Raw genomic sequence first — 23745 nt, 5'->3', positions numbered from 1 at the left:
GGAGCCCAGGAAGGTTTTATATAGGGGAGAGACATGATCAGATTTGGGTTCTAGAAACCTGCCCTGGGCCGGGCATGGTGGCTCATGCCTGTAATCCCATCACTTTGGGAGGCAGAAGCAGGTGGATCACTTGAGGCCAGGAGTTTGAGACGAGCCTGCCCAACATGGTGAAACCCTGTCTCTACTAGAAATACAATAAAATTAGCTGGGTGTGGTGGTACATGCCTGTAGTCCCAGCTACTTAGAAGGTTGGGGCATTAGAATATGAGAATCACTTGAACTTTGGGAGGTGGAGGTTGCAGTGAGCTGAGATTGCCTTACTGCACTTTAGCCTGGGGGTGACAGAGTGAAACTCTGTCTCAAAAAAAAAAGAAAAAAAAGAAAGAAACCTGCCTTGGTGGCATTGTCTGGGTTGAACTGGAAGAGAGAGGTGGGGCCAGGAGGCTAGAGTGGAGGCCAATCCAATACAGGGGTCAGTGAGTTCTGGGGCTTTTTGAGAACTTGGGAAAGGCTGGATAGATGAGGATAGGGAAGGGAGTGTCTAGGTGGCTCAGGCTTGGACTGGGGTTGGGGGTGTAGCACAGACATCTCAGTAAGTCAGGATCTCATGAGGGAAAAGGCTCATGGAAGGCTCAGGAAAGCTGGGTGTGGGCGGGCTGAGGTAGTGTGAGAGATCTTTGTAGTGTTTCTAGCTAGGATGCAGAGGGTCAGAGATCATGGAGTCATCTCTTGCCAGACAGGGAAACTGAGACTATGGCTTCATCACCATCCTTTGGCTGCAAGGCTGGGGCTCAGCCTCTTCATCAGACCTGACCCTCAATATCATTCTCCTTCAGGCCCTGCCCAGAACCTCTTGGTTGCTGAGCTTGGTCAGCTCAGTGAGGGTTAATTGTCTTTATGCTCCCTGCACCCCCGCCCCCCGCAGTCATTCCCCCTGCCCACCAAGCAGCTCCTGCCACTCTTCCTGCTTCCCACTCCAGCCTCCTGTCCCCAGGGACTGCTGATGGCTTGGCTGGGATCTAGCCAAATGGTGGGGGGTGGGGGCAGGGGGGGGGAAGAGCTCCCAGCAGTTCTCTACCCCTTGGTCTTAATGGACTGGGAGTCTCACTCTCAGCCATGCTGCTGTCAGGCCAGGCCTGCGCTCCCCAGGCTTCTACTGCTTCGGCCTATGAAATCTCCTGACTCAGCATGATTCCATTGCTGCATTCATTCATTCAACCACTCAACAGGAACTCCTCAGTAGCTGCTTGGTGCCCACTTGGCTTGTCACTGGGGACACAGAGCAGACACTGACTGAGTCCCTGTTCTCAGGGAGTGCCCAGTCTGATGAAGGAGAAAGAAATGGAAATCTGCAACCCCACAGGGTGAGCAGTGCTGTGTAGGAGGTGGGGGGCCCACAGCAAGCCCGGGCTTCAGAGGAAGAGATGTTTGAGCCGGACCTTGAAGGATGGGTAGGAATCGCCCAGGTAGGGAAGAGCAGAGGGAACAGTTTGTGAAGGTGGGTAGGAAGGGCACAGGGCTAGGCACCTGACTCAGTGCAGCCTCCGGGTGGGAGAAGACAGTAAGGGCATTTGGGTCATTTTCTAGCAGTTGTTTTAGTACTCTCTACAACTTTCCCTGCAGTTCTATCCAGCCTGCTGTTTGCATACCCCTGGACACAAGATGTTCATCTTTTCCCTCCTGGGCATAACTTCCCTCGTGGTGGTTAAATCTGTCCTGGGTCTTCTCTGCAGGGCCCAGCAACTCCAGGCTACCCAGCCTGGCCTTATGTCCTTTCTCTGTCCTGTGTCACTGTCCCCTGAAGTAGGGCCAGGCTGGGGCACAATGATCCAGGAGTGGCAAGAACACATCTAGGCAGAGAGTGGGAGAAATGTGCAGCCTTTATTAACAAAAATCTGAGATGGGTGCAGGCCCTGACTCCTCTCCAAAAATAATGATAAAGAAGCAGGCATGGCCAAATAAGGGAGTGAGGACAGACAGCAGGAAGAACTTCCTACCAATGCATAAGGGCTGTGAGTCTCTTGGCTTCATGAGAGTGGGCTGTGCGTGTGAAAGGGAAGGTCTCAGAGGACAAGAGGGGGAATTGGAGGCAGAGGCAATGTCAGCCTCTGACTCCCATAGGTGAGTGAGTGAAGTCATCCAGGGAGAGGGAACTGGGGATGGGGAGCTGAGAGAGACAGGGGAGGGGGATCAGGACTCATCATTCATTCATTCAGCAGCCGTTCACTGGCCCTACCAAACATGACACCCCTGGGGGCAGATGGACAGAGCCAGTGACCACGTGGATGGAAGCTCCGAGTCTGTCCTACCTGTGCCAGTGTCACAGGAAGGTATTTAGGAGGAGGGGCCATTGGGGCTGGCCTTATAAGGAAGAGGCACTTCAGGCTGAGTTGAGGGACAGCACTAGGAAGACGGAACAGCATGTGCAAAGGCCTTGAGGTAAGGGCAAGCAGGATTTTGTTTACTCAGCACTATAGGAGTTCAGAGTGGCCTAGGCATGAAGTGCCAGGCTCGGGGGAAGCCCTGGGCAGTGGTGGAGCAGGAGAGGAGTGGGGAATTGAGCCCAGACTGTAGGAAGCACTTTCTTCTATGAAGGTGTCTCCAACAGGCTTGATGTGTAGGCATTATTGTAAGTCTGCAACTTCTTTGTCTCTCCTGGTGCTCCTGACCAGGGCCTGCTGAGGGGCCCAGCTTTGCTTGAGAAAGGGGTGTTCAGTGAACAAAAGAGACCCTGGAAATGAGAGAGAAGTAGTGGCTGAAGAATGTGGGCCCCTTCCAGAAAGTGGCATGCAAACAAATGTAAAGCAATATGCAAATCAGCTGGCTAGGGCTTGGCAGCTTTGGTTGGAAGAAATGAGCCATCACCCCTTATTATGCCGGCCTCCTACCCCCTCTGCACCAGCCTCCAGGACAGCCGGAACAGCCTTGTCTGCTCCTTGGAGTGCCCCAGCTTTTCTGAGCCACAAGATTGTGGCCTCTAGGTTGGGGGCCATGGGCTCCCTGTCAGCACCCTCATCCTCCTGGGAAGTCGATATATTTAGTAACAGGAATGTTTTCACACATTTATCTCCTATTGTTCAGCTGCTTGCTCCCTGGGAAAGGCCAGGTCCCCAGTGACGTGACCCACTTCTTGAAGTCCCTGAAGTCACCCTTCTCACTGCCCCCCGCCATCCCGAAAAACAGGAGGCAACTGGGGCTTGGTGCAGCAGAACAGATTTGAGTCAAATATCTAGGAGGACTTCCCAACAGTGTAGTTGCTGAGATGTGTGGACCCTGGATTTCTGGGCTTTCATTCTTTGGATGGTTGCCTTGGGCGCAGAGGAGGCTTTGAAGATATAGCAGAGAAGGTGGCAGACAGGCTTATGCTCAAATTTCAGCATACTGAAAGATGTACTGTTACTCTGTAGCTGTGTGGTCTTGGGCAAGTTACTTAACTTCTCTGAACCTTGTGTGACTAGTGGGGTGGAGATAATTATCCTTTCTTGGCAGGATGATTGTGAAGAATCTGGAAGTGCAGAGCTTAGCCCCTGGCATGCAGCAGGTGCTCACAAAGGTTAGCTACTGTCATTATGAACCACCCACGATCAGCCACACTTTCAGAAAGATTTAGTGGGGCCTGGAGAGGGAGAGACCAGAGCTAGGAGCCCAGGGCTGTCATCGTGTGGGAGGGACCAGGAGGCCTGAAACAGAGCTGTAGTTGTGGCTATGGTGAGAAGCACAAAGCTCTGTGGGAGGGACCGAGGTTTCTCAGAGAAGTGTGGCCACCTCATTAAGTTGTTCCGACTGGTCTGAGGCCAATCCCCAGATAATACAATGGAAGAAAGGGCTTGGTGAACAAGGGGTTAAGTCTGTGGCCACGCCCATGCAGTCTGTGAGCCATTCTGGGAGCTGTAGTCTGTTGTGAATTTGCAGTAAGCATAGTTTATACTGCCTCTTTTGATCCAAATCCTCACCCTGCTGCCAAGGCTGGCCGACGGCCGGCCCTGGTGGGTGCTGGGCTGTGTGGGGCCCAAAGGTGAAGCAGCATCGACCTCTTCCCTCAGGGACCCCCTGGCTTGCTATGTGTTGGGGGGTGCAGGTAGGAGCAGGGATAAAAGTATTAAGCCATAATTACAACTTCTCACATGTTCACGCAGAAGTTTACAGCTTCCTGAGCACTGTTTCCACATCTGTGATCTCATTTAATCCTCACCACAAACCCAAGAGACTGCTGTTTTCTGGATGAAGAAATGGAGGATCCAGGAGAGGAAATTGCTTGCCCACAGGTATTCAGCCAGTGACGGTGGAGCCAGACCTGGGGCACAAGTCTGTCTGCTTCCAGAGCTCCTGCTCTTTCCATACATTACTGTTCCAGATGGCAGACAGGCAAGATGTGGACAACTAAAGTTGGATGTGAGACATCTCAGCAGAGGAGCAGCTGAGCAGAGAGCTGCTGATTCCAGGCTGAGAGTTTGGACTTTGTGTTGTGGCCCACCAGGATCCACCCAAGGGTTTTCTGATTAGAGCTGAGCTTTGAGAGAATTGAGCTTGCAGCCTAGGCTGAATGGATTGAACTGGAGAAACCAAAGTCAGACTGAGGCTTCTAAATCCCATCCTTGGTGCACCCAGCACTTTGCTGCTCTCTCTCCTCCATGCTTCTTCTCAGTTTTTTCCTTCTCCTCTCCTTCATCTTCTTCCCCCAGCCTTTTTTTTTTTTTTTAATAGAGACAGTGTCTTGCTGGCTGGAGTACAGTGGTGCCATAATAGCTCACTGCAGCCTCGAATTCCTGGGCTGAAGCTATCCTCCTGCCTTGGCCGCCCAAAGTGCTGGGATTACAGGTGTGAGCCACTGCACCCAGCCCATCTTACTCTTTCTCTCCTACTCCTCTCTGCCTCAGGCTGAGGAGTGATGACTTTTATACCATAGAGCTGTGCTATAATATCACATGTTTCCAGAAGGGGGTGCTGTCACATACAGTCCATTCCAGCCTGAATCTTCCTTATGTTTGAAGGGCCAGTAGAAGTGTTGGACAAGTGGCAGAGATGAAGGGTGGAGAGAAGGATAGCCCATTGTTCTCCACCTCCATTGAGCCCAGGACGTGAGGTCCCTGCTGATATGGCATTGGGAGGAATGAAGGCTGAGGAGAGGTTGGGCCCCAACCAGAAGGGACAGACATACTGAGTTAAGCCAGAGGAAATTTTCTCCTCTTGGTTCTGGGACAGGCTAAGATTTGGAAATGCATCTAGAATGACATTGCAGTTGGGGTCTGGGTTTCTTCTGGGTCATGACTTGCTTGATACTGAGGTGTTGGGGATATTGCTTGGTTTATTCGTGTCTGTGTCTCAGTGTGTGTATGTGTACCTGAATGTGAGCTTCCAGTTGTGCATGTGTGTATGCTGATCTGACAGGGTGAGAATGTGTGGGTCAGTGTTCGTATAAAAGTGTGAACTTACTCATATGTGTGAGCATGTGAGTGTCCTTTTTTTGTTTAGTTTAGTTTTGAGACAGGGTCTCACACTCTCACCCAGACTGGAGTGCAGTGGTGTGATCTCGGCTCACTGCAACCTCTGCCTCCCAGGCTCAAGCGATTCTCCTGCCTCAGCCTCCCGAGTAGCTGGGACTACAGGTGTGCACCACCACACCTGCATAATTTTTGTATTTTTAGTAAAGACGGGGTTTCACCATGTTGGCCAGGCTGGTCTCGAACTCCTGACCTCAAATGATTCACCCACCGCGGCCTCCCAAAGTACAGGGATTACAGGCATGAGCCACTGCACCCGGCCGTGACTGTCCATCTTTATGTCTGATTTTGGTAAACAGTTATATGCATGTGAGTGTGGCTTGTGTGTGTGTACATGTGTGTAGGGTGCCATATATATACATATGTTCTAGTGAAACCATATGTGTGTTCCCTGTGTATACAGATGCCTGTGTCTGAATGTGAGCACAGGGATGAGGGGATGTGTGTGTGTGAAGGCCCAGACACCTGCTGTGCTAACCGTTAAGACCACGCCTAATGTCTGGCTATTCAACACTTTTTCTCCTGGGTCCCGCTTTCCTGTAGGTAGAGACCCTTGAAGGGCTGGGCTCCCTTCAGGGGACTCTGGGCCAGAGTCAGGCTTTGTGTTCAGTCTCAGGTTGGGCCAGCCAGGGGTCTAGTCTATCGGACTGAGCAGCTGGACATGGCTGGGAAGTGTCTAGGTTCCATTCTCCCCAGGAACTCTTAATGGTCACACGTAAAGAGTTTCAGGGACTCCCAGCACGGTCCTCCTGTACTGATGCACCTACTGAAGTTCAGAGAGGTGCAGTGATTAACCCAAGGTCACCCAGCAGAACCCAGGATGAGATGATAGGGCTTGGAGCAGAGGGGAGTGTCTGACCTGGAAGGCTGCCCTCCCTCCAGCCCCTAGAGCAGGCAGGGAGCTCAGAGGAGAGCCAAGTCTGTGGTGTGAAGCCACCTCCTGCACCTGGCCATTTCCAGGCCTCCTGGGCCTCAGAGGCTGCCTTTGAAGTTTTTACCAGAGCTTCTGCATGCTGTGAGATTCCTCCCGGGGACGTGTGCAGTCGACTGTTCCACGGAGCGTGGAGACTCCATGGAGAGGAGCCCAGTGGTGAAGTGAGGCCAGGAGAGGGGCTTCCTCTGGAAGCCTCAATTTCTTCTTTGCAGTAGTTGCTTTTTTGTCGTGTTTTTTTGTTTTTTAGGTTTTCACCGTTCTAACATTCAAGGCTTTCCGTTATCCCTCTTTGAGCTCTTAGTACTGAGACAGTGCTGGGGTTTGGGGCAGTCCTGGAGGCCCAGCTGGGCTCAATGTGAGGGTGGCAGGGCAGTCCCTTAGGGAAAGGGCTGCTTGGGAGAGAGGAATGAGCTTCCTGCCCATAGTGGGGAGGCATGAGCAGGGGCTGGACAGCCTGGTTAGCAAGGCTGTATACGAGGTACCTACCCGAGCGAGGAAGTTGGTTGCAGATTATCTTGAGTCCCTTCAAGCTGTAGCTGCCATTGGGGGCCAGAGAAGAAGGTGCCTCAGCTCTCTTGGGCCTTGGGAGGATTGAGTCCACAGAGTTCTCCTGGTGTCCTGGGCAGTGGAAGGTGCTAGGTTAGACTGCGCACGTGGAAGCAGAGAGATCCCATTCCTTGGAGAACTGAAGGGAAATTTGTCTTCCTGGAGGTTTGGGGCTGGAGGCAGGGGCTGGATGGGAGGACACTCTGGGGTGGAGTGGGAGTGGATGGGGAGGACTGGGCAAGTCCGAGGCGGCACCCGCAGGAAGGAGCAGGGAGGCATATCCTGAATCATGTGGGGCTCTAGGGTGGGAGGCCCATGGTTGTGGGGCTCAAACATGGACTCTGGTTGGGGCAGAGGAGAGGCTTCCTGGGGTTGGGGTCTGGGCAGGAATTGGGGTAGGAAAGGAGAGAAGCAGCAGTTGGGTACCACCTCCTTCCCAGGTCAGGTAATTCGGAGTTGTCTTAAAACTCTCAGTGGGCCAGGCGTAGTGGCTCATGCCTGTAATCCAAGCACTTTGGGAGGCCGAGGCGGGTGGATCACCTGAGGTCGGGAGTTCAAGACCAGCCTGGCCAACATGGAGAAACTCTTGTCTTTACTAAAAATACAGAATTAGCTGGGCGTGGTGGTGGATGCCTGTAATCCCAGCTACTCGGGGGGCTGAGGCAGGAGAATCGCTTGAACCCAGGAGGCAGAGGTTGCAGTGAGCCTAGATTGTGATTGCACTCCAGCCTAGGCAACAAGAGCAAAACTCTGTCTCAAACAAACAAACAAACAAAACCTCTCAGTGGGGTGGGATCTGGGGTCCAGATGGAGAGAACTAATGTTTACAGAGTGACCTTTATGTTTTAAAAATGATTTTTTAAGGAGGCGATTAAACAAATCGCCTCCTTAAATAATCCTTCAAGGGAGGCCGGGCGCGTTGGCTCACGCTTGTAATCCCAGTACTTTGGGAGGCTGAGGAGGGCGGATCACGAGCTCAGGAGATCGAGACCATCCTGGCTAACACGGTGAAACCCCGTCTCTACTAAAAATACAAAAAATTAACTGGGTGTGGTGGCAGGCGCCTGCAGTCCCAGCTACTTGGGAGACTGAGGCAGGATAATGGCATGAACCCAGGAGGCGGAGCTTGCAGTGAGCCGAGATTGTGCCACTGCACTCCAGCCTGAGGGACAGAGCAAGACTCCATCTCAAAAAAAAAAAAAAAATCCTTCAAGGGGCTAGCCGTATTTTGTAGAGGGGAAACAGATGACAAACTTAAATGGTTTAACTGAAGACAGTGAAGCAAGTATGGAGATGGGGAAGGCTTAAGGGAACCAGCAGGACATGTCAGGGTACTCAGGACTGGCATCCAAGGGGCCAGAGGCGTTGGCAGAAGGGGGACAAGGAGAGTGCCCCAGCTCCATGAGCCAGAGCCCTGGAGATGGGGCTGCCCTGCAGGAGCTGTGGCCGCAGCCACTGCTTGTCAAAGGAGGCAGGTGGGTGAGGGGGTGAATACCCACCATGAGCCTGCATGCTTCTCACCCTTTGCTCTCCTGCCAGCACCCTGACCCTCACTGGCAGAATTCATCTGGATGCCAGGGGGCAAGGGAGCCCTGGATGAAGCTGCCACTCAGAAGTCGGCCTCCGGGGCAAACAACCCGGCAGCAAAGGTTAGAGATTGGATGTGGAGGGACAAAGAGATGATGGGAAACTGAAGAACAGAAAGGGCATGGACTTGCCCAAGGTCACACAGCCTGTTGATATCAGGATTGGAGTCAGAAGCCAGGCTCTGCCTCTGAACACTCACTTTTTTGTTTGTTTGGTTTTTTTGTTTGTTTGTTTGTTTTTGAGACAGTCTTGCTCTGTCGCCCAGGCTGGAGTGCAGTGGTGCGATCTTGGCTCACTGCAACCTCCACCTCCTGGGTTCAAGTGATTCTCCTGCCTCAGCCTCCCAAGTAGCTGGGATCACAGGCAGCTGCCAGCATGCCCGGCTGATTTTTGTACTTTTGGTAGAGATGGGATTTCACCATATTGGCCAGGCTGGTCTCGAACTCCTGCCCTCAGGTGATCTATCCGCCTCGACCTCCCAAAGTGCTGGGATTACAGGCGTGAGCCACTGTACCTGGCCTGAACACTCACTTTGTCACATTCACTGAGGTCTCCCGAGTGGACTTATATGCGCGTTATCTACTTTCCGGCTGAGAGCTGCTTCCTGCCGTGATAACCACGCTCTGTATCTGGGCAGCACAGGGGTTGCTGAAGAATGTCATTCTCAGAACGCAGTGTGCCCTGGAGCCCCCTCAAGCTACCTGCTCATTCATCTCAACTGGCCTTGAGGGTGCCCTGGTGTGCCCTGCCTGTGCTTGTCACTCTGGCCATGGAGATGGACCCGAAAGCCCTTGCTCTCCGCTTCATTAGAGACAGGCACACCCAGATGCAGGCAATCAATTTTGCCGGGTAAGTGCTGGGACCGCTGACGAGGACCCTTCCTGAGGAGGCGATGCTGGGTCTTAGCCTTAAAGAACAAATGAGAGTTTTCCAGGTGGAGGAGAAGAGGAAGGGTATTCCAGGCAAAAAGCCCCGTAAGAGCAAAGGTGTGAGCAGCAAGAAGTCAAGGGTGGCAGGTTCAGGGCTCCTGGGCTGGAGGAAGGGCCTGGCGGTGGAGAGGAAGGGAGTGAAGGCCCAGCTCACAAAGGGAAGCAGAGGAAAGTTTAAGCAGGGTCAGGCCATGGTTAGCTTTGGGGTTAGGAAGCTCCAAATGATGGGTGAAGTAGTGGGGCTAGACCCAGGTGAGAGGCAGTATTGGGGATGGCCGAGGACATGTGAGTTGCATAAATGGTCCAGAGGAGGGGTGACAGCCGCTACTTCCCAGCTCACCTGCCTGAGCTAAGGCCCTAGTTCCTCAGTGTCTGCCCACCAATGCAGGTGTGTGGCAGCTCTAGACCCTCCTCTAGGGACATCCCTCCCTGCCTCATGCTGCCTGTGGCTTTCACTCTCTGGAGCACTCATCCATGGCACCCATAAGCCACCCCCTCAGACAATGGCCCCTAAAGCAAACCTGTGTCACCGCTGCCTATCTCTTGATAACACTATGACCCCTCCACTGCCAAATCTGATAAAAGACCTCCCTTTGAAGACCTTCCTCCTGGAGTCGGATCTCAGTCCTTCTTGCTGTCCAGAGCCTGGGACTTGGGCCTCCCTGGGAGGCGAGTCAGTGAGGGCAGCCCCCTTATGGTGCTGGGAGTTGAGGGACCTTGGCCCAGCCAACTCATCCCTGTTGTGTCAGCCTCTCTGGGCCTGGGCAGCTGACTCATTTTCAGTGCTAATTAGCATCTCCCCTGAAGCTTTCTCCCCTACTCTAAGTGCTTGACAATCATTAGGTGCTATTGTGTGCAACTGGATCCCAGCTCCAGCACCTCCCTGCCCCAGCTTCTCCTCCAGACCCCAGCTGCTTGAGATAAGGGACCTGGCCACAAACATACAACACACCGAAACCCGGACACAATCTAGGCATAGGGACTTGAACACCAACATAAATATACAAAGAGGAAAAACCCAATAACACAGAAGAACTCCCCACACCAAGAAGCAGACCATAACACAGACAGAGACCCACAGTACACACACAACACAGACACCAGCAGATGCTGAAAAGCAGACACAGGATCATTCCAAAAAGTGACCCAGAAACGAAAACAGAACAAATGGGAACACCAATGCATGTGACACAGGTATACACATCTAGATACGCAACACAGGTACGATTCAGCACACGTGTGGCGCATCCCAGGTAGGCACTTGGACTTGGCATATACACAGATGCCAAGATAGTCAGAGTGAGCCGCCTGTGGTTCCCCACCTGTGCAGTGTCTCTCACCTCTGGGCTGCCACACATGCTGTTGCCTGAAATGCCCTTCCCCAGTGCCCTCCTCTTTTTACCTGGCTAATTCCTGTCATTCTTCAGATCTTCTAGGAAGACTTCTGCCTCCTTGATAGGGGCCTTTCCATACTCCCCAGCCTTGGAGTGCTTCCTGCCACATGGCATCACTAACTGTTTTCCAGTGAGTTTCTGTCAAGTTTTGGGATGAAGGATTTTGCCTGTGCTCGGTGAGGTGGTGACTGTGGGTGTGAGTGGGTGATTAGGGCCAAAAAAACCCCCAAAAAACTGGACAGAGGCAAATTTGGGGGGAAATGAGTTAGGAATAGCTGTGAGGAGCCCCAGCGACTCAGGGCCTCAGAAGATATTTATTTCTGTATTTATTTATTTATTTATTTATTTATTTATTTACTTATTTATTTAGACAGAGTCTTGCTCTGTCACCCAGGCTGGAGGGCAGTGGCGCTATCCTGGCCCGCTGCAACCTCCACCTCCCAGGTTCAGGCAATTCTCCTGTCTCAGCCTCCCGAGTAGCTGGGATTACAGGTGCGCACCACCATGCCTGGCTAATTTTTGTATTTTTAGCAGAGACAGGGTTTCACCATGTTGGCCAGGCTGGTCTTGAACTCCTGAGCTCAGGTGATCCTCCTGCCTTGGCCTCCCAAAGTGCTGGGATTACAGGCGTGAGCCACTGCGCCCGACCTCAGAAGACATTGAAACCCACAGAGAGGACACAGCCAGATGCCCTCTGCCTCATTTTCTCAGACCCTGCCTGATTTCTCTTATGTTTCTTCTAGGCTTGCTGCCTGACCCAGTTCCCTCCTTCCCAGAGCTGGCCTTGCCCCTTGCCACCTCTCGGAGCTCACACATACTCACTCACCTTTTCTGCTTGGCTGTGCCCTACCCCTACTTCTAAGTCCAGTGAAATCCTTGTTATTCAAGGCCTGAGGTCAGTGGGCACGTCATCCATGCCTGGCGTCCTAACCCGTGCCACTGAGTATTGTGAAGGGAGGTAGTGGAGGGACGTGCTTGGGAGCACAAGCCTTGAGGACTGTCTCTTGGTTCAGATCTCTGCTCCTCTACTTCTTAGCTTCAGGATTGTGCAAGTTCTGCCACCTTTGTTCCCTCATCTGTAGAAAGGAGAGGATAATAGAGCCCACCTCATTAGGGCAGCCATGAGGATTAAATGAGACACAGTGTGTAATGTACCTGGCTCCCTCTCCAGGTTGCATGAGAGCAGGGAGAGAGCTAATGAGATCAAGGATGTGCAAATGCACTCAGAAGGTGCCTAGTGGGTCCTTGCTAATTGGCACTTAGTGAAACAAAACACCTCGTGTGTGAGCACCTACTATGTGCCTGTGTAGTGGGCTCTGTGCCCCGCCCCTCCTTAGTTTCTGCACGGCTGCCAGTTCTGCACAGCTGTTACTGCTGTGGGGGCTCAGAAGGTGGGGGTGTGACTACTTTTTCAAAATTTATTTTTAATTTTTTACATCTGTTTTATGGAGGCATAATTTACATACAGTAAAATCACCAATTTAAAGTATATAGTGAGTTTTGATAAATATATGTGGTCATAACCACCATGACAATTAAGAAAAGAATATTTTTATCCTGGCAAACTTCCCTTGTGCCCTTTGTAGTCAGTCCCTTTGAGGGGGACTTCTTATAGGAGTGTGAGAAGTACTGGGTTTTCCTTGGGCTGCAAACCTGGGCACGTGGAGTGGGGGTGCCTCCGACATGCTGGAAGTTGCCAGGGAACTGCTGACCCTCTCTGGGCCTTGGTTCCTAGCAGAGGCAGTGCAGCCAGTCGGGGGAAGGGATGCTCAGGCCTTGGTCTCCTGAGGGCAAGCCTTGGATGTGAGGGCTGGATCGGCTGGAAGTGGTGGCTTCAGAAACCCATAGAGTGGGTGACAGGGTAGGGAGTTGGTGTTTCCACAAACCCGCCCCTCCTTTGACCAGGTGTGCCCTGTGGTCCTGGTGGAAATGGCTATATGTTGTCCAGACTGTAGCAGGGGCTGGCCAAGATGGTCCACTCCTCTCCCCATCCTCCCCCAACCAGGGGCCATAAACCCCACTCTATAGATTAACAATTCCCTGAAAAGAAGGGGGTCACTTTTGTTCCCCAGTTCTAGAACCGAATATTAAAGCAATTATGTAACTAGCAATAAATTACTTAAAGTAGTGACTCACTCAGCTTAATTAGAGCGCAAGCAGGGAGGGATTAAGGTATTTTTAGAGCACACACCTCACTCTCTCCTGTGGGGGAGGCCTCTGTGCAAGGTGGGGGTGGAAAAAAGGCTGGGAACTCATGGGAGCACCCCAGGTGTCTGCAAGGAGATGAAAGCTGATCCTCCGCCCCACTGAGGTCCTAAGGAAGAAGGGCCGAGTCAGAGCTGCAGCAGGAGGGATTCAGATCAGACTCAAGAACACTTCCCAGTGGTGCTTATTTGACAACTGGGACGGCAACACTAGATTGTAAACTCTGTGAGGGCAGGGATTAGGTCTGTGACCGCCTCCTCACCCAGCGGCAGACCAAGAATGAGACTTGGGAGTCAGACACAACTGGGTGTGACTCCTGCCTTTGTGGGTTGCCAGCACGTGGGCTTGGGCAGATTCCTTTATCACCAGAAGCTTTGCCGTCTCCTCCACTATAAAGTGGGCACAATAACATCCACCTGCATGCATATTATAAGGATTTAGTGGGTTAAAATGTGCAAAGCAAGACTTAGTGCTCAGCTGGGCACAGCGGCTCACACCTGTAATCCCAGTACTTTGGGAGGCTGAGACAGAGTGCTTCAGCCCAGTAGTTTTGAGACCAGCCTGGGAAACATAGGGAGACTCTGTCTCTTAAAAGAGAAAAAAAAAAAATTAGAAGACTCAGTGCTGACTCTGCTAGACCAAAAGCCCCACAAAGGCAGGGATTAGGTTTGGTTTGTGTTGTTCATTGTTGTATCTCAAGCTTCATTCATAGGACTGCACAAAGTAGGTGTTCAGTAAATGCTTTGTTGTGTGACTGCATGTTAATTTTGTTCCCATTCTCCTGCTCCAAAAAAAAAGTTCATTTTCCTGAGGTCATGAGTGAAGAAAATAGGCAGTGTGGGCTGGGTGTGGTGTCTCATGCCTGTAATCCCCAGCACTTTGGGAAGCTGAGGCGGGAGGATCACTTGAGGCCAGGAGTTCAAGACCAGCCTGGGTAACTTAGCGAGACCCCATCTCTACTTCAAAAAAATTTAAAACAGAAAAAAATCTAGGGTGTGTGTGGGGGCAGGTGGGGAGGTTGCAGGGGTGCCTCACAGGTGGGAGTCTGGCATTTCTCCTCCAGGCTGAGGAGGTGGTGACTTCCAGGGAAAGTCCTGGGAGGGATCAGAACCACAGCTCCAGCCTGCTTGGATGAGGGTGGTCTTCTGGCTGCCAGGAGGGTAGCTAGGTGGGAAGATCTGCCATTGTTTCCTCCATAACGTGGGGCGGGAGGAGGAGGAGCCCCCAGCCCAATCTGATGGGGGAGACCAGAACCCTCACCCACCATTGCTGGCAGTCAGAGAAGGCAGGGATAAGTCAGGGTGGGGCATTCTGAAAGGCTTCCCAGAGGATTGGATGGGAGGATTAGGCGGAGAAGACATCCGGCATCCATAAAATGGAGTAATGATTCTGACCCTGAAGGTTTTCTGGGAGGATTAAATGAGTTACATTTTAAAGATGCCTGGTACATGCCTGCCGGGAGAAGGCACAACATATGAACTCCCTCCGTCTTCCCTCCACCCCTCCTCAGCTCCTGTGACATCGGGAGGGACATGCCCTGCCCTGCTCACAGAGGCTGGGTGGGAGGCTCCCATCATGGCCTTCACTGAGGCAGCCTCTGCAGTTGGACCAAGCTGGACACACAGTAGGTGCACACAACAGATGGGGGCAGGTCTGTGCTTGTTTTACCAGGGTGTTGGGAGGCTGAGGGAAGGGCACAGCTGGATTGGGGTGATGGAGTTCAATCCCTGCTCCTCCCCCAGATCCGAGATCCCAAGACGCCTATGCCCAGTGGCTGCTCTGATCAGCTCTGACCAGCTCTCCTCACACCTCGTAGGCCTTCCAGGGTTCAGGTGATGAATTAGTGATGACAGCATCCAGCATCGCTATGACAACCACGTGGCACTCTTAGCCTCCAGTCAGGGTTCAGCGGCAGAGGCCAGAGACCCCTTTGGCTCTGGGCCTTCGTACAGGCGTGTGTGAGTGGGGCTGGGGCCTGAGGGAGATAGAGGAGTGGGAGGGGCAGGGACCAGGGCATGGGGCGGCATCTGGCATGGACTGGAGTTCATTCAGATTGTTCCATCCAGAGGGACCTTGGGGACAGTTGTTTCTCTCCTTCCTTCCCCCCTTCTTTTCATTCCTCCATCCCTCCTCTTTCCCCTCCTCCCACTTCTTCTGAGCCTCGTTCCTGTTTCAGGCCCTGGGCTGCCGACCCTTTTCCCCTCCTCTGGGAATAAAGCCGGGCTCAGCCCTCACCCCGGGGAGCTGAGTGAGGTGGGGGACAGCCGCCTTCTGGTCTAGGCCTCAGGGAAGCTGTGTGGGGACCACTGACGGCTTGGCGAGAGGGCCTGACCCAGCTGGGCCAGGGGGCTGTGCAAGTGGCTGCTGACCCTGATGAGTGGGGAGGAGGTTTTCAGCAGAGAGGCAAAGTCAGAGATGAAGCAGCGTGGGATGGGGGAGCGACAGATGTTCAGAGTGGCCTAAGTGTGAGATGCGGAGCAGAGAACGTGGGAGGAATCGAGGCTCAAGAAGGACTGGGAGGGAGTGGATGCAGTGAGGAGTTTGCAGTTTGTCCCTGGGGGAAGAGGAGCCCTGAAGATTTTTGTTGTTGCTTCTTTGATTTTTAAATGGGAGGGTTTATTTTAGAGATGGGGAAACAGGCCCAGGGTGGGAAAGTGACTTGCTCAAGCGTAAATCACTAGAGACAGACTGAGACTACAGGCTCTGCTTGGGTCCTGCTGGACTCTAGCTGGGACCTCTTGCCCCAGACTTGCTGGCCAGGATTTTCCCAGGTAATCACTACCTCCGAGAAAGGCGAGGAGAGCCCATGGGTGACTTTGCCCTCAGTTTGAATGAAATTTGCAGCAGCAAGGGCTGTGCCGATAGTCCTTTCTGCCCGTGTCTGGCCTGTTTGGGGGTGGGGGTGGGGTGGAGGTGAGCATCCAGGGAAGGATCTGGGAAGTCAGGGGCTTGACCAGGGCCATCAAGGCATTAGGGTCAGAGATGGATTCAAACTTGGGTCTTTGGAGACCCAGCCCAGACTCTGTGCTCCATCCCCTTCCTCCCTCTGTCAGGAGCCTTTGGCTGAGTTAGGCACCTACAGGAGGCAAGGGCCCCCCGGAGCCCGTCACATTCTCCTCAGGGCTCCTTCTGGCCCTGGGGCCTGATATTGGGCCTGCTGTGCTGGAACTTATCCAGGCAGAAGAAACTTTTAGCCCCATTGTCCTGATGAGGAAACTGAGGTCCCAAGGTAACAGTGACTCATTCAGGGTCACAACAGGTCAGTGGCTGGGCTGGGCCTAGCTGTCTGGCCCTCAGCTTGTCTACACGGCTCCCCCTCGCAGCTCTTCTCTCGCCTCTCCCACCCCGCTGTGCAGCATGGTTGGGCCTGCCAGCCTTGATGGATGGCTCTGCAGCTCAACCTCCCTCCCATTCCTCTCCGGATGCTGGGCCGTGAGCCTCCTAATCACCAGTTCTGCCTGGTGGCCGCCAAGCCATCCATCTCCCCACATAGCCTTGCCCAGCACAGGTGGTTTCGTTTGGGGAGGAGGGGGGCACAGCAGGTCTTCCTCTGAGGCTGAGCTGAGAGTTTGGCTGCAGCCCCCACTCTGGGGGGCCCGAGGGTTAGGGAATAGCCTGCACTCCCTTGCTGGAGTGTCAGAAATCCCTCCTGAATCTCCCTAGGGCACGTGCACAGGCACACACACTCACAGTAACACTAATAAAAGCTCTCGTGTATCAAAAGAATATTGTATGGCAAGTATTGTTGCAGAGCCATATGTATCATCTCATTCATCACTCCACTGTACAGATACAGAAACTCAGGCTCAGAGAGGTTAAGTGACTTGCATAGGCTCCATATCCAGGAAATGGAGGAGCTGGGATTTGAACCCAGATCCTTATGGCTCACATCTTGCATTCACAACTCCTGCTCTACTGACTCACCTGTGCACACACACACACGCGTGCGCACGCACACGCGCACACACAGACACGCACACACGCACACACACAGGCACTCACTTGCATGCATGAACACGAGCCACCATTTTGGCTCTTGTACCATCCATCTACCTGGGCCAGGTTCTTGAGGAGTGAGGAGAATGCTGGGCTGCAGAGGGCATGAGGGGGTCACTGCTCATTGTCCCCAGGCTGCCCCAAGCTCATTGTCCCCAGGCTGTCTCACCCTGGCTGTGGCACTGGCTGGCAGGGGAGCTGCATGGAGGCGGCAGCCTCCAGGCAGTGGAAAGGGGAGGCTGGGAGACAGTCGATCGATCATCCCTGCAGTGCCTCCTTCCAGGAACTGGGGCCCAGGGGAGTGTGGCGCCGCAGGTCGATGTTCTGGGCAGCAGCACAGTCTCTGAGTGCGTACAGGGTATGTGTGGGGCGAGGCTGGTGTGTAGCTGCCCGCCTCCCCCTGGCTCCCTTCCCCTGCTCCTGCCTTCCTCCTGCCATTCACCTGGCAGCCCCACACCTTCCCCTGATTCCCCCACTGTCCCCGACCTGGGCACTACAGAGGCTGAGAATCCAACTCCCAGTTCCCAGGCACCTGTGTGTCTACTGCTACCATCCTGCCCTGCCCTAGAGGCAGATCTCGGGTGGGTGCTGCAAGAGTCACCCTATGGTGGTTGGGGATGGGTGGGTAGGGGGACCAGGGGCTGGAGCTGTGGGGAAGTGAGGCAAGCCCACCTGAGAGCCTTTGGAGACCTCAACAGACAATATGATGAGATAAGAAATGTAAAGGGGCACATAGTGGGTGCTGAATTCATCTTGTCTCCTTCCTCCAGTAAGAGTCTGGAGAAACCAAGAGCAGCTGGGTGCCTCTGAGGGCACAGGAGCTCCCAGGGCTGGCTGGCAGGTGCAGCTAACAGTGTTAGCAATCCCAAAGACAGGTAGCTTGGGGCGGAGGAGAGCATGCTGTCACCCATCCTGATGAGGGGAGAGATGTCTGGTGCTAGGAGCAGCGGTGGCCGGAGGAGGGCTAGGGACCCTCCACAGGCCACCCCACACTCTCCCTCTGGGAGGGGCTCCTGAGCAGACCTGGTCACCTTGCTTCTTGGCTGCATCTTCCCTGGCGGAGGAGCCTCCCCCAGGCTCTCCCACCTGCACTGGCCTCAAGAGAGCTGGGATTGAGCCCCAGTTCAGGCACCTGCTGGCTGGCAGAGGTTAGGGCAAATCACTTTCCTCAGCCCTCTCATCTGTGACAGGCTCTGGTGAGGGTTAAATGAGATGTTGCCTGTCAAGTGCCTGCCACTTCCCTGACGCCGAGCAGCTAGGCTGCTCTGGGTTCTCCAGCACCTGCCTCCCCTGGTCCCAGCCCTGGGTGGGTGGCTGTGTTCTACCGGTCACTTGTGGGTCCCCAGGGCCCCGACACAGGGCCTGCTATTGAGAAAGAGGGAAGTAAACATCCCAGGGCTGGAGCTCTGCCCCCTATGGAGGTGTTCCATCTTAGGCTCTGTAATCTCCTCATTCACTCTGGTATGGGGACAAATGTGCCTCTCTGCACTAATTGAGCCCCCATGGGCAACTGGGAGTGGTGTCACTTGGGGTGGGGGTGAGCAAGGATCTCTGGACTGGGATTTCCAAGCCCTGACTTCCTGTTATTTCAGGCACTGCCTCATTGTTCCATCTTGGGCAAGACCTGTCCCCTTGAGGGTAAGAGAAACATGTGACCTCTGACCTCCAGAGTCTCTCTTCTGAGCTTCTGTGCCCAGATGATTCTGTGTTCTAGGGGACAGGTGAGGCTGGGGGGTGACCCCCATGCCACTGATGGGCAGACTAAGGATGAGGGGCCCAGGACTGGGGCCCACTCAGGACTCTGGTGGCCTCAGTGCCCTTGACCTGGTATTGCTGCCGTTTTGCCCCACTGCCGTCTGTCTCCGTGTCCGAGTCGCCTGCCTGTCCCTCTCCAGTCCTCTCCTCTCTTCCTTTATTACTATCTCTATATTGCCTCCTGCCTCAGGCTTATCTCCTCCTGTCACGCCTCTATCCATCTCTGTCACTCCCCTGCGACTCTGCCTCACTCCCTGGCACACCTTCTCTCTCCCTGGGAGTCGGGAGTGGAGCCTCACTGGGAATCAGGACCCCCCTGCCTCTGGTCTCTGTCTAAGCAGTCTCTGCGATTCTGGCCAGCTCTTATCTTTTTCCACCTTCCCGAATCTCTCTTGCTGTCTGATGGTGTCTCTGCCTTTCACTGTCTCTGAACTCCCTTTGTTTTTCTCTATATGCTTCTCTCTGCTCTTATCTCTGGGCCTCTGTCTCTCAGGGCCTGACTGGTCTTGACCTCTTTGCTTCCTTCTTCCCCTCGAGAGCCCAGCCAGGCAGCATGTCCAGCCCTCCAGCCCGGAGAACAGATGGATTCCACCCTCCCTCTCTCTTGCTGGCTGCCTCAGAAGCCCCCAACAATGCCCTCCGCCCTGCACCGTGCCTTGTTGCTAGGCCTTGGGCTGGCAGCACCTGGCTTCCATAGCGACGGGTGCTTAGAAACAGAATGCCACATCTCCCAGTCCCACCACAGGAGCCTTTGCTGATCGAGCGAGTGCCTTTTGATCAATCAGGAAGTGTGGCCAGGCTCTAGGTTGCCTCCAACTTGAGGAGGCAAGAGATGAGGGGACCGTGGTCTCTGCCTTCTGGAGCTGGGGGGACTGCTGGGCTGGGAGGAGTTGCTCAAGTACGGCCCTGAAGCCAAGGAAGGACTGGGGGAGGCCCTGGGCTCTTTTCCCCAAGTCAGCCTGCTGCAAGAGGCACAAGCTTGGGAACTGGAAGGGGCTGTGTTGAAATTGCTGTTCCATCATTTCTAGCTGCATGACTTTGGACAAATGACCTCAGGTCCCAGGGCCTCAGTTTCATCAACTGTAAAATTGGGCTAATAATATCATGAAGATTAAATGAGAGAATAGATCTGGCACTTAGTAGGTGGTCATCAATGGCCATTCCCCTCCCTTCCCCTTTAAAGTTGTTTAAAATTTAATTGACAGAGAGGAGAAGGAGGGTTCTTCAGGCCTGTGGAATGGTGTAAGCAAGGGGGTGGAGGCTGGCATGCACCTCACATATGCTGGAGTATTTAGGGAGGACCAGGGGCCATATCTGGAAATGGTTCTGCCAGAAGCAGCCAGGCCAAGCTGGGTGCCATGTCGTGCACCTGTAATTCCAGCTACTAGGGAGGCTGAGGCAGGAGGATCACTTGAGCCCTGGAGTTCCAGATCAGCCTGGGCAACATAGTGAGACCCCATCTCAAAAAAAACAAAACACAACAGGCAGGCTGAGGGGCCCATGGAGAAGGGACTCTGTCTCCTGGGAGGTATATTCTTGCCAGGTGCAAAGGGATGGGCTTGATCAATTTCTCCTCTAGCATTTGGGGCTGCTGGGTAGGGAGCTACATTGGGGTCCCCTTGCTTATTCTCATGCTGCTCCCTACTTCTGCCCTGTCACTTGGTCCCAGGAGAGGGGCTCCCACTGGTTCCTTTTCCCTGCCAGGCCTGCCCACTAAGGCCACCATGGCCACACAGCCTGAATCCTGGGGCCAGCAAGTGTCCATGGAAGGCCCCACTCTGTCATCGTAGAGATGAGGAAACAGGCTCAGAAGTAGGAGGGCTTCCTGGTCCTAGGGCCCAGCTCTTCCCTCTTTTCAGGCCTGTCTTCTGCACTAAGGACTTCAGGCCACCAGGGAAGACGGGGAGGGAGGAGAGGAGATGAGATAGACTTGGGTAGGGGCCTGAGGACAGAGTCTCATGTTACTTGGGCGGCCAGGAAAGGGTTAAAGATCCCTTATCCCAAGCCATGGGCACTGGCACTGCCAGAGGATGCTGAGGTCTGCTGGGGCATAAGGACAACAAGCAACATCCTTTTCTGAGCTGTCAGGAGTGCCAAGCTCTCTGTTAAATACTTTTGAGCCTCTTCTCATGTATTCACAGCCACCTTCCAAGGAAGGCCAGTTGATCCCCAGTTTAGAAGTGAGAAAATGGGGGCTCCAGGAGGCACTTGTCTAAGGTTACACAGCTGGAGAGTTGGAGATGGTGGTTAGACTGAGTCATCCCCCAGACCCTGGCCCCTCCCTGCGTGCCCCTTCCAGGACACCCATCACTCCCTTGACACCCCCTGGGAGTGGGTGTTCATTTCCTTGGGCTCTCCCAATCCCAGTCCTTCGTAACCCCAACTGCAGGCAGACACAGGTGCTTGCCGCTGTGCCCTCCCCTTTACCTGACATCACAGAGACTCAAGCCCACTGACCATTAGGCTCTCAGGGGCATAGAAACCAGGTGCTGGAGTCTTGGAGTCCTGCAATCAGGCATCTCAGGGAGTCAGGACATTAGAATGTTAGAATCTTGGGCTTCTAATTCTCAAGACCCCAGGTTCTTGCATTCATAGAATGTAAGAAGAACAGACTCTTTGAATGATGGGGTGTTATAATAGAAGCTTTAATTTTCCAAGAACATGAAGCTCTGGGAGTTCTTGGAGCGTTGAAGCCATAGACTGGGGCTTCCCTGTGTGATGGTTTCTGAGTTAGCAGGGAGTGTTCAGAGCATGGGGCCTTGGTCCCTGTTGCTTAGACCTTCTTGCCTTGATATCTCTGACGGTCTCAGCTCTTAGTAGCCTTTGTGTATGTGTGTGTGTGTGTGTGTGTGTGTGTGTGTGTGTGTGTGTGTAGCGGGGACTGGGGTCAGGGACTGACTCTAGCCTGAGGCACCCCTGGAGTGGGGCCAGCCCAGGAATAGCAGGTGGAAGAAAGCCGGGCAGCCTCAGGGCTGCAGCTGTCTGGTGGTACAGGGCAGGGCTCTGGGTGGCTGCCTTTGGCAGAGGACCAGCCTGCCTCCTTCATCCCCTACCCAGCCTGCTACCAGGATCAGGAGGAGGCATCTCCATGGCACTCCTAGGGCTGGAGTCAGAGCAGCACCTCCAGGTTCTGCAGCCCGGATGGCAGGAGTTGCCACCAAGGGAAGGAGATTGGGGAAGGATTGGGACCTTTATCTGCAGTGAGGTGGGGCACGGGGGATGAGAGATGGAGTGGGGGTCAGTGAAGGGTGTGGGATCAGTGAGGGGGCTGGGGATTTAGTGATGGGCTGTGGCTTAGGATGGAGCCAAGGGCTGTGTCCTTTTGAGAAGGTGGAGACTCAGAGAGAAGGATGGGGGCTCAGCGAGGGGATGTGGCTCAGTGGAGGTTGCTGAAGAGTTTCTTGGGGTTGGCTACGCGCGGTGGCTCACGCCTGCAATCCCAGCACTTTGGGAGGCCAAGGCGGGCAGATCACTTGAGGTCAGGAGTTCAAGACCAGCCTGGCCAACATGGTGAAACCCTGCCTCTACCAAAAAATACAAATATTAGCCGGGCGTAATGGCAGGCGCCTGTAATCTCAGCTACTCGGGAGGCTGAGGCAGGAGAATCGCTTGAACCTGAGAGGCGGAGGTTGCAGTGAGTCGAGATTGTACCACTGCACTCCAGCCTGGGTGACAGAGCAAGACTCCATCTAAAAAAAAAAAAAAAAAAGTGTCTCGGGGCTGTCTCTGCACTACTCCAGGTTCCTGAGGATGGCAGTTGGGGCTGGGGGAGTCCTCTGTCCCTGGGGTAGGCTGAGAAGCAAGAGCTCCTTTTCTCAACTCTGCCCAAAGCTGGAAAGGTTGTTAGAACTGCTAAGAAAGCTGGCATCTGCCTCTCCTTTTGCTCATCTTCCTTTCTGGTTTCCATGGGAATCTGTGGCTCAGGATGATCAGGGGTTGACAGGATGGCGCTGTGGAAGGAGTCGGTGTCAGGCACAGCCATCCCACGTTGGAAGGAGCCGGCTGGTAAGAAAGTGAGTTCCCTGTCCCTGGGAGTGTGCAAGCAGGGTAGGGGCTGAATGGCTAGAGTGACTCCAGAAAGGGGTTCAGATGGGGCAGAGGAAGCAGTCTGGAGGCCACTTCCCTGAGACAATCATGTTTTGTGTGACTGGCTCCGGGGGCTCCGCCAGCCCCACCTTCCAGACATCCCTGGGCCTCACAAAGGGGGTTGCTGCACCCTAGGCACTGCCTCTGATCCAGCCCCAACTCCTGTGCTCTGTGCCTGGCCTATGCTGGACACAGACATGTAGAGCTGAATCAGATTCAGTCTCTGCCTAGAGGAGCCCCAGTCTGATGGGGGAGGCACACAGGGACACAAATATAGCTGGGTGAGTCCTACAAAAGGGGGCACACCTGGCTGGGAGGCAGTTCCACCACTGATTCCTGTAGTCTGTAGATGTCTTTTTGAGCAATTCTTCTGGGTCAAGACTTGTTCTATTTGCTGGGGTAAAATAGCAGTGAGCAAAACAGAGCTGACAGCATGGTGGGAAGGTTGAGCTCTTCCAGACCGTGATGAGAAGTGTTGGTGAGTGGTGGGGAGAGTGGCCAGAAGGCAGAGTGTGGGCATAGCATGAGAGGAAGCTTTGCCCAGACTTAAGGACCTGGAAGGCCTTGAAGGCCAGGACCAGGGCTCCACTTGTCCTGCTGGCAATAGGAAGCCATATGGGTGGGGGTGAGGCAGAATCAGACTTAGGTGTGGAAAAGATGACTCCAGCCACTGTGGGCATCGAAGAGGAGGCACAGAAGCAGGCGTGGCCACCTGTGCCTCTGTGTAGGAGCTGTGTGAGCATGTGTTTGAGGATGTGTGTCTGTGTAGAGGACTGGGGTGTAGGCGTGATAGGAACATGGACGTGTATCTA

The 23745-nt window shown here is 53.9% G+C and overlaps 1 protein-coding gene and 1 long non-coding RNA gene across 9 annotated transcripts in view; one reads left to right on the top strand and one right to left on the bottom strand.

Annotated features, from left to right (window-relative positions):
* The window catches only part of PDE2A (phosphodiesterase 2A), a 99892-nt gene that overhangs the window by 1891 nt on the left and 74256 nt on the right, over window positions 1-23745 (top strand). The gene's annotated exons all lie outside the window — the stretch shown is intronic.
* Window positions 2441-22379, bottom strand: LOC129048933 (uncharacterized). 3 transcript variants are annotated; one of them, XR_008511639.2, is made up of 5 exons: window positions 21275-22379; window positions 13083-13205; window positions 11718-11967; window positions 6922-7053; window positions 2441-2731 (listed from the first exon to the last, which is right to left on the bottom strand). It is a non-coding gene; the product is annotated as an uncharacterized LOC129048933 (long non-coding RNA). The 3 variants fall into 3 exon arrangements; XR_008511641.2 differs by lacking the exon at window positions 13083-13205; XR_008511640.2 differs by lacking the exons at window positions 11718-11967; window positions 13083-13205.

This window comes from Pongo abelii, chromosome 9 (genome assembly GCF_028885655.2).
Source record: "Pongo abelii isolate AG06213 chromosome 9, NHGRI_mPonAbe1-v2.0_pri, whole genome shotgun sequence".
Taxonomy (NCBI): domain Eukaryota; kingdom Metazoa; phylum Chordata; class Mammalia; order Primates; family Hominidae; genus Pongo; species Pongo abelii.
The sequence above is the reverse complement of the archived record's forward strand: the minus strand, read 5'-3'. Positions and strand labels throughout refer to the sequence as shown.